Here is an 11,593-nt window from a genome sequence, read left to right on the forward strand (position 1 = left end):
CTGGGTAGAAAAAAAAAGACGATGATACCACAGAAAAAGCAGGGCAATGTGGGAACTTCTGGAAGGGATTCAATTAACCACAGAAATGGAAACTCATTTAATCAGTAACACTGGGGAGAGACCGTTCACCACTCCCATGTGTGGGAAGGGATCACTGAGCAAAACAAACTCCGAGACGCCAGCAGGACTACATATCCTATCAGTTGTTCGATTATGCTATCAATGCTGCTGTTAATCCCAAACAGCTATTTGCTCCATAGCGTCAATCATAGAGTCATACAGCATGAAAACAGGCCCGTCAGTCCAAACAATCCATGCTGTACATACTGCCAAACTAACCTTGTCACATCTGCCTCCTCCTGTACCCGTTAAGTGGTTATAATGCCCTTGTAGTTTTATTACTGTGTTGTTGATCCAAAAAAACAGGTAATATTTTGGGCACAAAGAATTCAAGTCCTGGCATGACAGATGGTGGAGTTTGAATTCAATACGCACCTGGAATTGAAGAGTCTCTTGATGACCTGAATCAGTTGTGTGGAAAATCCCATCTGATTCACTCATGCCAGTTCGGGAAGCAAACTGCCATATTCATCTGCTCTGTCTCACAGGAGACTCCAGATGGATAATACCGTGGTTGACTCTTAAGTGTCCTCTGGGAAATAACTGACGTACTCGGCATGAATACATTTATTTTAAAAATCCCACTTTCCCATTCATGTTTGGAATCAATTGCCCATTAAATGTTGCAAACGTACGCTCATCCATTACTTCCTCAGCAAGTTAATTACACACGTTAAACACCTTCCCTATAAAAATGCCGCACGTCTTTTTTTAAAAAATCTCTTTTCATCTTAAACATATGCCCTCTCGTCTTGAAATCCCCCTCCTGGGAAAAGGCAGCTATCATTAACTCTAAACTTGTCTCTCAATAATTCATAAACTTCTGTCAGGTCGCCGTTCAAACCCCTAACCGAGAGTGAAAACAGTCTCAACTAGGAGAAAGTGAGAACTGCAGATGAGAGATCAGAGTCGAGAGTGTTGTGCTGGGAAAGCACAGCAGATCAGGCAGCATTTGAGGAGCAGGAGAATCGACGTTTCGGGAAAGAGCCTGATGAACGACACTTGCGCGAAAAAAAAATATTCTCCTGCTCCTCGGATGCTGCCTTACCTGATGTGGTTTTCCAGCACCCCAATCTCGAATCTGAAAATAGTCTCAGCCTATCAAGCCTTTCATTATAACTCAAAACGTCCACTAGCAACAAGCGTGCACACCTTTTGTGGACCTATTCAAGCTGAATAATATCATTCCCACAACTGGGCGACCAGAACTGGACATAAAATTCCAGAAGACGCCTCAACAATGTCCTGCAAAACTTCAACATAACGTCCCAACTACTATACACAAAGGACTGAGCAATGAAGGGACGTATGTTAAATGCCTTTGAACCATCTTGTCTGTTGGTAATGCAAATTACAAGGAATTATGTACCTGCACTCCGAGCTTCCCTGTTCTCCAACATCCGCAAAGCCATACTCTTCTTGTTGTACCAAAATGCAATACCTTCCATTTATCCAGATTGAACTCCATGTTACATTTTTCAGTCCAACGACTCATTGGATTAAGATCCTTTTGAAACTTAGATCATCTTCCTCACTGTCTACAATTCTGGTGTCACCTGCAAACCTATGAAGCATGTCTGCAGTGAGTTCCACTGTTTTCTCATATAGATCAATGTTTCATATTTACTTGTAGTTGCCGTGATTTAGCAGTGTGCAGATCATAGAACAGTTAGTCATGCAATTAACCATGAGAAAGAAAGCTGCAGACTACAGGGAGATATAAAACAATTGGAAATAAAAATGGTGAAAGCAATTCATTCCACGGAAGTGGGTGATAATGAAGCAAATTTAAACTTCAAACCAGCGGCTCACGCTCCAGTTGTGGCACTCAGCTGTCTCAGCAAGATGCACTGTAGATCGCTGTTATTATAAACGGGAACAGATTTTCCCTTCTGCCCCGCTTTTGACCAGGAGCACTCCCAATCTTGGAATTGCTTGCGCCTCTAAACCATCATAGAAATACCTTGCATTCTCCGGTTGCCTCTCTTGAGCCATCGAGTATCTCTGCGACCTCATTCCCATCTTGATTTCAAGTTGGTTATTCGCGACTGCGCCACTCAGTTCCTCTGATTCTGGGGCAGGGAACTGGGACTATGTGACAGCAGTGGTTACTGCCTTGTGTGGGGAAACTCGAGAAGTCACCGATGTTAAACTGCATTGCTATTGAAGTATATATTTCAACAAAAGCTTGGTAACAACAATGACTGCAGATGCTGGAAATTAGATTCTGGATTAGTGGTGCTGGAAGAGCACAGCAGTTCAGGCAGCATCCGAGGAGCAGTAAAATCGACGTTTCGGGCAAAAGCTCGTCATCAAGAATTCAGGCAGAGAGCCTGAAGGGTGGAGAGATCAGTGAGAGGAGGGAGGGGGTGGGGAGAAAGTAGCATAGAGTACAATAGTTAAGTGGGGGAGGGGATGAAGGTGATAGGTCGGGGGGAAGGGTGGAATGGATAGGTGGAATAGATGATAGGCAGGTAGGACAAGTCAGGACAAGTCATGGGGATAGTGCTGAGCTGGAAGTTTGGAAATGGGGTGAGGTGGGGGAAGGGGAAATGAGGAAACTGTTGAAGTCCACATTGATGTCCCCGGAGTCTTTGATGTTTTGGAGAAATCTATTTATCTCAGCCTTCAACACATTAATGATGGAATCACCACAGCCACTGGGTGAACCGATATTAAACGGTCAGCCCATTCTGAGTTCCCACATATCTGCCACTGTTCGCTAAGCACTGATATTGTGGATTTGGTGCTCTGCCTAACATTTCTTATGATATTGTACTTATTGCGTGAGCTCTGTGTGTTCGTCTGTGGGTTGCCGTGATCGTATAGTGGTTAGTGCTCTGCGTTGTGGCCGCAGCAACCTCGGTTCGAATCCGAGTCACGGCAGTAACAGCTCTGTGTGTCCCAGTCTTTTGTGAAACACAAAGGAATCAGTTGTTTTAAAGTTTTGATTTTCTCCAAGGTGATTGTTTTTTTTCCTTCAACCTCTGCTCGCTCACATCTCTGTGTTTCATATGTCAGAATTCAAATCCACCCGTTCTCAGAGATTTCTTCCCTCCTACGATCACGAACCGAACTTTCCATCCCATACCCATTTCATTAATTTGGAGATGCTGGTGTTGGACTGTGGAGTACAAAGTTAAAAATGACCCAAAACCAGGTTATGGTCTTACAGATTTAATGGAAGCACTAGCTTTCGGAGCGCAGCTCTTTCATCATGTGTTTGAGGAGTCATTTCCTATTTCATTAAGGCACTGCAGAATCTAACACTGACTCTCCCATTGATACCGATCAGTCTGTATGGCTGCAGTCACTGTTGCTGGGTGAACGTGCTCCAACCCCACCATCGGGACCTGCAGACCATTTGATCCATTTGGTTACCACTGTTGTGAGTTCAATGCTCATGTAGCAGCTTTTACTGATGTGGACCAGATATTATTGCGGGGGGTCAAGCTCAGAAAATTGGCACAGAACAGTATCGGGGAAAAGCGACTTAATTGGATAAGATCAGTTTCACTGCTTTTCTGCAATGGCCAAGCGCTATTACCACTGAACACTGAACTATTAATTCAGACACCTGGGACCTGGGTTTGACTCCGACCATGCTCGGTGGTAGAATTGGGATTCAATAAATATCCGGAATTACGAATCTTATAACTCCTATATATCCATGTTCAATTGTTGAGAAAAAACAAATCCATCTGACGCCATTTAAGGAATGAAACTGTCATTCTTACCTGCTCGGGCCTCCATGTCACTCCACACTCACTACAATATGGTTGAGTCTCAACTGCCCGCTGTGCAATTAGGGATAGCAATCAATACTGCCGAGCCAGCGACGCCCTCATACTGTAACAGAACAGGAAAAAATAGTTCATTCGGCCCTAGCTAGATTACTGTGTGCAGTTCTGCAATTCAGAGTACTGCATGGATGTGATCGCACTGGGAACGTTGCAGGAGAGATTCACTGGGATATTGTCTGGGCTGAAAAGTTTCAGTTGTGAGGAGAGATTGGACAGACTGGGGTTGTTTGTCGCCGAGCGGAGGAGATTGGAGAAGACATGACTGAGATGTACTAAATGCTGAGGGATATGGATGGGATAGACTGAAAGAAGCCTTTGTTATTGATGGAGAGATGGAACACTGGGGCCAAGAGATTTCGGGAAAAGGCAGAAAGGTTAGAGTAGATTTGCGGAAAGGGTCAGAGAGGCGGAAATCATTCTCACCTTAAAAAAAATTGAGATGTTAATTTGCGATGCCAAAACATGTAAGATTATGGGCTAAACGATGGACCTTGATTCAGGTCGTTAAGCAGTTGTGTTTGACAAGTGCGGCCACAACAGGCTGAAGGGCCTCCTTCGATGTTGTTGTCCTCCACAGTATCGTGGTTAGTGTCCCCGCCTGTCACGGGGCTCAATTCTCCGCTGGGGGCATCGTAAAGGTTTTAAACCTGTCGCTCTGTTCCCCAGTGAAGGTTATTAATGGCTGGCCTTCCATTCTCGATGGGACATGTCACAGGAAGGACAGTGCTGTCTGAATCAGAGTGGGGAAGGACTGCAGCTCCCGGTGAGACAGTGTCAGTGAAAGTGCAAACACGTAACTTCAGCACATTGTGTTTGTTTTGCAATGAAAACCATTATATAGAGTCGTTCCTGACTGATATGTTTATTTAAAGCAGGAATCTGAGGAAGAAAACAGAATAAACTCATTCAGATCTGAGCGCAGAGACATTTCCAGCAGAACTACTGAGGTTGTACAGCGGAGAACCGCTTTTGGATGCATTGAATTCGGGTTGGTGGGCGCAGCTTGCTTTCACTGGGCGGAGTTGCCAGTGTGTAAATGATACAGATAGTGTTCAATGTGATGGTACATTTGTTCAGTGGTTCGCACTGCTCTTAACTCTATAGGTCAGGTGAATTTGCCATGTTAAATTGCGCTGATGTGTCCAGGGAGTGAATTCAGTAAGTTAAGTGAATTAGCCATGGGTAACGCGGTAATAAGGTCAGCAGTCACACGATGCCAGGTTTTATTCCAGCAGGTTTAGTTGAAATCACAAGCCAGAGGCCTGCGGGGATAGAGACGAGAGCTAGGTCTGGTTGAGATGCTGTTCAGAGTCTCCCTACAGACTCGATTGTCTGAACTGTACTTTCTGCATTGGAGGGAATCGGAGATTCTATCAGAGAGGACACTGTCAGCGTTTACTGGGCTGCTAAGACATTGGAGACGATGCTGACGGCATTTAGTGGGGATGGAGTTTTATTTATTTGTGTTTTGGAAAATTCGAAACTAAACCAAGAAAAACAGAATGGAAGTTTTCCAGAGTATTTGAAGTTTGGAGAGAGTAAATATGTGGCAAATTCACTCTTTCAAGTTCATAAATTTCTGAAAGTCAAGATTTCAAAACCATAGATGTAGGACAAAGAAATAATGGGAGCAGATTTTTTGTCATTCAGACAATCCGTTTCCAAAATATTTGGAAAGGCACATTTAGAGACACAGAAGCAGCGAGTTTCACCAGGAGAGAGACAGCCTGTGGCCAGGTAAAAGTGTAAAGGACGGTGTCGGGGGTAGATGGTGCGAGGAAACAATATCTAATTTGGACGACTTCAGATGCAAAGAAATATCGGAAACGTCTGCAGCTGAGTAAGATTCAGCAAAAAGAAAACTCATAGTTTTGAAAGATTTCTATTAATATTCCACATGAAGCATTATAAATGGAACTGAGCAGATTTTGTCTATTGTCAAGACACAGCTATTCCATAATGAATAGGAAGTGAACGGTCTCTTGGAGATCGAGTTCCTGCTTTAATCCCATGCCTTAAAGATGGGAGGACGATCGCCATGATGTTGGATTCATTTGATACCCATTGAAATCTGCCAAAGTTACTGAGCATCAAAACTGCCATCTTGTTTTGTAGTACAACCTTCTGTTTTTTCTCATGAGTATTTTCTTTAAGCTGAAATAAATTCGGAGCAAAATTGAATGCAACATTTAACGTGGAGAATCTTGCTCTTGCCCTTCATTGCACCGGAGATTTGTAATAAATCGATACCTCATCAAAGTCGAAGTAAAGCAATTTGATTCTGTTGTAAATTACATTGGGATAATGAAAAGGAGTGCAAACGCTTCTTTTCTCCTTTCATTCCATCTTGACTTTCTATGAATTTACATCGAATGAAAGGGTAACAAATAAGGAGAGATCGGGTGCAATAGTTTATCCAGTGGGATTGTGAATTTTAATGTAACACTCCACACAAAGTTCTGATCAGTATTTTTAACAGTCAATTGAATTGGAACCGCAGAAAACCTTTCCAATGAAACGAATCTTTCATTCTTTCACAACCTTTTGCTGTGTGAATCATACCGCGATCCATCATCCAGCGTGATCACCAAGTTGGCAACAATATTAGATCCACCAATTTTCTTTAGCAATCACAACATCTGCACATACCCATCTGCGGTGTGCCCAGTGCCATTTGTTGTGTCCAGGCCACAGCACATTTCCTGTTCATGAACTTATGAGCTTTGTTCCTGATCTGTCTGATCAGTTTGAGAAACCTTTTCTATTACTTCATTCCATCCCCTCAGAATTCTAAAGGTATCAATAAAATAAGACGTTAGACCAAATGATGTAGGATTGGAAACCGGCCATTCAGCCCATCGAGTCTGCTCCACCATTCAACGAACTCATGGCTGATCTGATAATCCTCAACTCCATTCTCCAGCATTGTCTCGACAAAGCTTCATCATCTTTCTGGTTAAATATCTGTCTGGCACAGTTTAAAAATACCAACAACGCAGCCTTAACAACAATTTCGGCAAGGAGTTCCACCGATCCAGTGGCCCCTGAGCAAAGAAATTACTCCTCATTTCTGAATTAAATAGGCAATATCTAATTCTGAGTTCATGTCCTCTGATGCTCTCCTCATACCAAAGGGTGAACCACCTGCCCATAACTACCCTATCAAGATCCCATGAATATTGAACGTTTATAAATGTTATTATGTGATTATAGAGCTCCCCTCCCTCTCCTTTGTTTCAAGGAGAATAATCCCAGCCTAACCAATCATTCCACGAAGCTCCATTTTCTCCAGTGTTGACAACATGTTCATTAATCTCTGCTGTCCCCTGCAGCGTCCTTACATATTATTAAGGCAGGTGGAGACATTTATGCGAAGAAACGGTTGAAATTTCAAGCACAGACGGGAATTGGATCTTGAAATCAAACAGCGACTGGAATCAGATTGGTCCACACAAGGACGAAATAGAGTAATGATCACGCTGACAAATGCGAATCTAATCTTATCTCATTAACATTCAATAACTTTACTGTAAACAAATTACCCCGTGTAAGTGTCCACAGAGCTGTTATTTCGGGGGAAAAAACTTATAGAAACTGGCTACATAAACACTTTGACAACAATAACATGTTCTTGAGACATTTTTTGGTTATAAACTCAACTCATTGTTCTGTGAATCCTACATCGTTTGCAAGCCACAAATGAGACATGGAATATAACTCTCTCCATTTGCCTAGATGGATATAACTTCAATAACACTTAAGGAACTGGACACAGTCCACGACAATGCAGTCACTTGAGTGTATCCTCTCCAACACCTGCAATATTCATTTCTTTCACCGCTAAGGCGCAATTACAGCAGAGTGCACCAACTATAAGATGCACTGGAATAAGTCATTCGGGCATTTTTGACAACCTTCAAAGCTCAACAGCGATACTGACTATAAGGACAAGGTTGGAAGATGCAACGAAACGCCACCATTTTCAAGTTACCCTCCAAGGCCCATAGCAACCTGACTTGGAAAGGAATCAGTGAGAAACTCATTGGTGAAACGGTCTTGATGGGCAAAGTTGCACACTTCAGCCTTCCATCTTTTATCTTACAATTTTAAGAAAAATGTTGATTTATGCGGTGACCAGACTTGTGCTCAGTCCTTTAGCTGTTCCCTAAACTGGTGGTTACTAAAGTTCTGCTATCATCCACAGCCTGTGGTCAACAATAGAAAATATCCGAAAACCCTCTCAATCAACTGACTCCCCTTCAGATTAGAGTGGTGTTGGAGAAGCACAGCAGGTCCAGCGGCATCTGAGGAGCAGGAAAAATGGACGTTTCAGGCAAAAGCTATTCATCAGGAATGAGACTGGGATCACATGGGATGGATAGATAAATGGGAAGGGGGTGGGGCTGGGGAGAAGGTAGCGGAGAGTGCTGTAGGTGAATGCAGGTGGGGGGTGAACATGATATGGCAGAGAAGAAGGTGGACTGGATAGGTGGGAATGAAGATGCACAGGTGGGACAAGTCAGGCGGACAGTGTTGAGCTGGAAGGTGGGAACTGGGGTAAGGTAGGGGGAGGGGAAATGAGGCAACGAGTGAAGTCCAAATTGATGCCATGGGGTTGAACGGTCCCGAGGCAGATGATGAGGCTTTCTTCCTCCAGGCATCGGGTCGTGAGGCAGTGGCGATACAGGACGCCCAGGACCTTCATGTCCTCGGGAGAGTGGGAGGAGGAGTTGAAATGTTTGGCCATGGGGCACTGGGGTTATTTCTTGTGGGTATCCTGGAGATATTCTCTGAAGTCTTGTGTGAGAACACATCTCCTCTCTCCAACTTAGAGGAGACCGCATCGGGCGGAATGTATACAAGAAATGGCATGTGTGAAAGTGCAGGAGAAACTTTGATGGATGTGGAAGCCTCCATTTGAGCCTTGGACAGAGGTGAGGAGGTAGATGTGGGTGCAGGTTTTGCACTTCCTGCAGTGACAGGGAAATTTATATTTCCCTCCCCACCCCTATCCACTTTTGACAAAGACTCTTTCCTCCACGACTACCTAGTCAAGTCCAGGCCCTCCAATGACCCACCCTCCCCTCACGGCACCTTCCCCTGCCACCACAGGAATTGCAAAACCTGCACCCACATCTTCCCTCTTACATCCTTCCAAGGCTCCAATGAGCCTTCCATATCCATCAAATGTCCGTGTGCACTTCCACACATGTCATTTATTGCATCTGTTACTCGCGATGCGGTCTCCTCTACATTGGGGCCAACAGACACATTCTCGGAGAGCGCTTCAGAGAACATTTCCAGGGAACCCGCAACATTCAACTCCAACGCCCCATGACCAAAAACATCAATTACCACGTCCCCCGACTCTCCCAAGGACATGCAGTTCCTGGGTCTCCTCCACACCATTCCCTCACCACCAGACGCCAGATCTTCCACCTCGGGACCCTCAACCCCAGGGCATCAACGTGGTCTTCACCAGTTTCCTCATCTCCCCACGGCCACCTTATCCGAGTTCCAACTTTCTAACTTGGCACCATCCTACTGACCTGTCCCACTTGTCTATCTTCCTTTCGACCTATCCGCTCCACCCTCTTCTCCGATCTATCACCTTTAACCCCATCTCTATCCACCTCTTGCACTCTCAGCTAAATTTTTCCCAGACCCAGTCCTCCCGTTTATCGCTCCACCCTCGAGGCTCCCAGCTTTATTCCTGATGAAGGGCGTTTGCCCGAAAGGTTATTTTTTTCTGCAACTCGGATGCTGCCTGACCTGCTGTGCTTCTTCAGCACCACTCTAATCTTGATTCTGATTTCCTGCACCTGCAGTACGCACTTCCGTTATTCTGATTCCCCTGTCCATTGATCTTGAATAGGCTGTTGCTAAAGTTTCAGCATCATTTCCCTGCTCTTATATTCCCACATGCGGTCAAGAACAGAAAGTATCTCCAACCCCTCGAGACCACTTGATCCCTTGTCCAATCACCTTCAAACATTCGTGAATGTCTACTCCAATTTCTCTTTTATTACTTTAAACCTCTCAGTATTCACACTGTTCTCATTGTGCGTCCTCAAATTCATTATCACTCACTTTACTGGATTGAATTCCTTTCAGCACATTTTCTTGCCAATTGTTTCCAATCTCCCTGCAGTCTATGGCTTTCGTCCTCGTGGTTAACGACATGACTAATTGTTACCTGATTTTCAAACTGCTAAATGATGGCCACAACAAATAATTAAAAATCGTTGACCTATATGAGAAAACAATAGAACTCATCGAAGCCATGGTTCAACAGCTTGCAGAGGACAGCAGAATAGGAGACTGTGAAGAAGGTGATCTAAGATTCCAGAAGGATCTTAATCCATTGCGTCTTTGGGCTGAAAAATGTCACATGAAGTTCAATCTGAATAAATGGAAGATATTGCGTTTTGCTCCATCAAATAAGAGTAGGGCTTATACAATTAATGATCAAGCGTCGCATCGTGTTATGGAACACGGAGGCCAGGAATGCAAGTACATAATTAATTTTAGTTTACTTCATATATAGACAGAATGGTTAAAAAAAATGTCATCCTGCCTTCGTTGCTCAGTCCTTTGAGCGTAGGAGTTGGTACGTTATGTTGAAGTTGAATCGGACATTGGGTGTTGCGTCTTCTGGAATACTGTGTCCAGTTCTTGTCGCCCAGCATAGCAAGGAAATGATTCAGCTGGAGTAGGTTTCGAACAGGTATACCAGCGTATGGCTACTGGGGAAGGTTTGTGTTATAACGAAAGGCTGGATAGGCTGAGAATATTTTCACTCGAGCACTGGAGTTTGAAAGGTGACCTGATGGAAATTTATAAATTATTGAGAGTTCGGCTCGAGTTAACTGTAACTGTCTTTTCTCCAAGGAGGGGGGACTTCAAGACGAGAGGGTAAATGTTTAAAGTGAAAAGAGGGATTTAAAATAAGAGATGAGAGGCTTTTTTTTAACAGAGGATGGTTTATGTGTGCAATTCACTTCCTGAGGCAGTGATGAATGAAAGTACATTTACAATATTTACAGGATATTTGGATCGATAAATGAATTGGAAAGTTTCAGTGGGATTTAAAAAAGCTATTCATACATGCCTAGTACACTACTTATTGCCCAGAAGGAAGTTCAGAATCAACCACGATATTATGGATCTGGAGTCACACACCAGCCAGACACCAGATAGGTAAGGCAGTTTCCTTCCCTTTCAGGCATTAGTGAATCAGATCTACTGATTCAACATCATCATTAGACTCTAGGTATTTATTTAAATAAAATTCCAGCATCTGCAATGCCAGGGTTTGAACCAGTGTCCACAGAATTATATCTGGACATTCATATTAACAATGCAGTAATAATATCACAAGGGCATTACTAACCCTCAGCAATTACAGGAGCCGTCAGATGCGACTCGTTTAGTTTGGCATTATGTTCAGTATGAGCTGGTAGGAGTGAAAGGCCTGTTTTCATGCTGCGTGAGCCTATGACTTTGACACTATGAAATCGGCAGCTGGTTGGGATTAACAGCAGGGTTGACAGTTTAGTTGATCTCCTTTTGGGATATGTAATCTTGCTGGTTACTCTGGAGGTTCTTCTGCTCATTGAGCCCTTCCCATACACGGGACTGTTGAACTGTCTGTCTCCAGTTTGACTGAG

General features: G+C 43.8%; 1 non-coding gene across 1 annotated transcript; it reads left to right on the plus strand.

Moving 5' to 3' along the window:
- The first annotated feature begins 2,934 nt into the window (after nucleotides 1-2,934).
- Nucleotides 2,935-3,006, plus strand: trnah-gug (transfer RNA histidin (anticodon GUG)). The gene has a single exon. It is a non-coding gene; the product is annotated as a tRNA-His (tRNA).
- The last annotated feature ends 8,587 nt before the right edge of the window (nucleotides 3,007-11,593 follow it).

Source organism: Chiloscyllium punctatum, unplaced genomic scaffold (assembly GCF_047496795.1).
Source record: "Chiloscyllium punctatum isolate Juve2018m unplaced genomic scaffold, sChiPun1.3 scaffold_202, whole genome shotgun sequence".
In the NCBI taxonomy this organism is placed as follows: domain Eukaryota; kingdom Metazoa; phylum Chordata; class Chondrichthyes; order Orectolobiformes; family Hemiscylliidae; genus Chiloscyllium; species Chiloscyllium punctatum.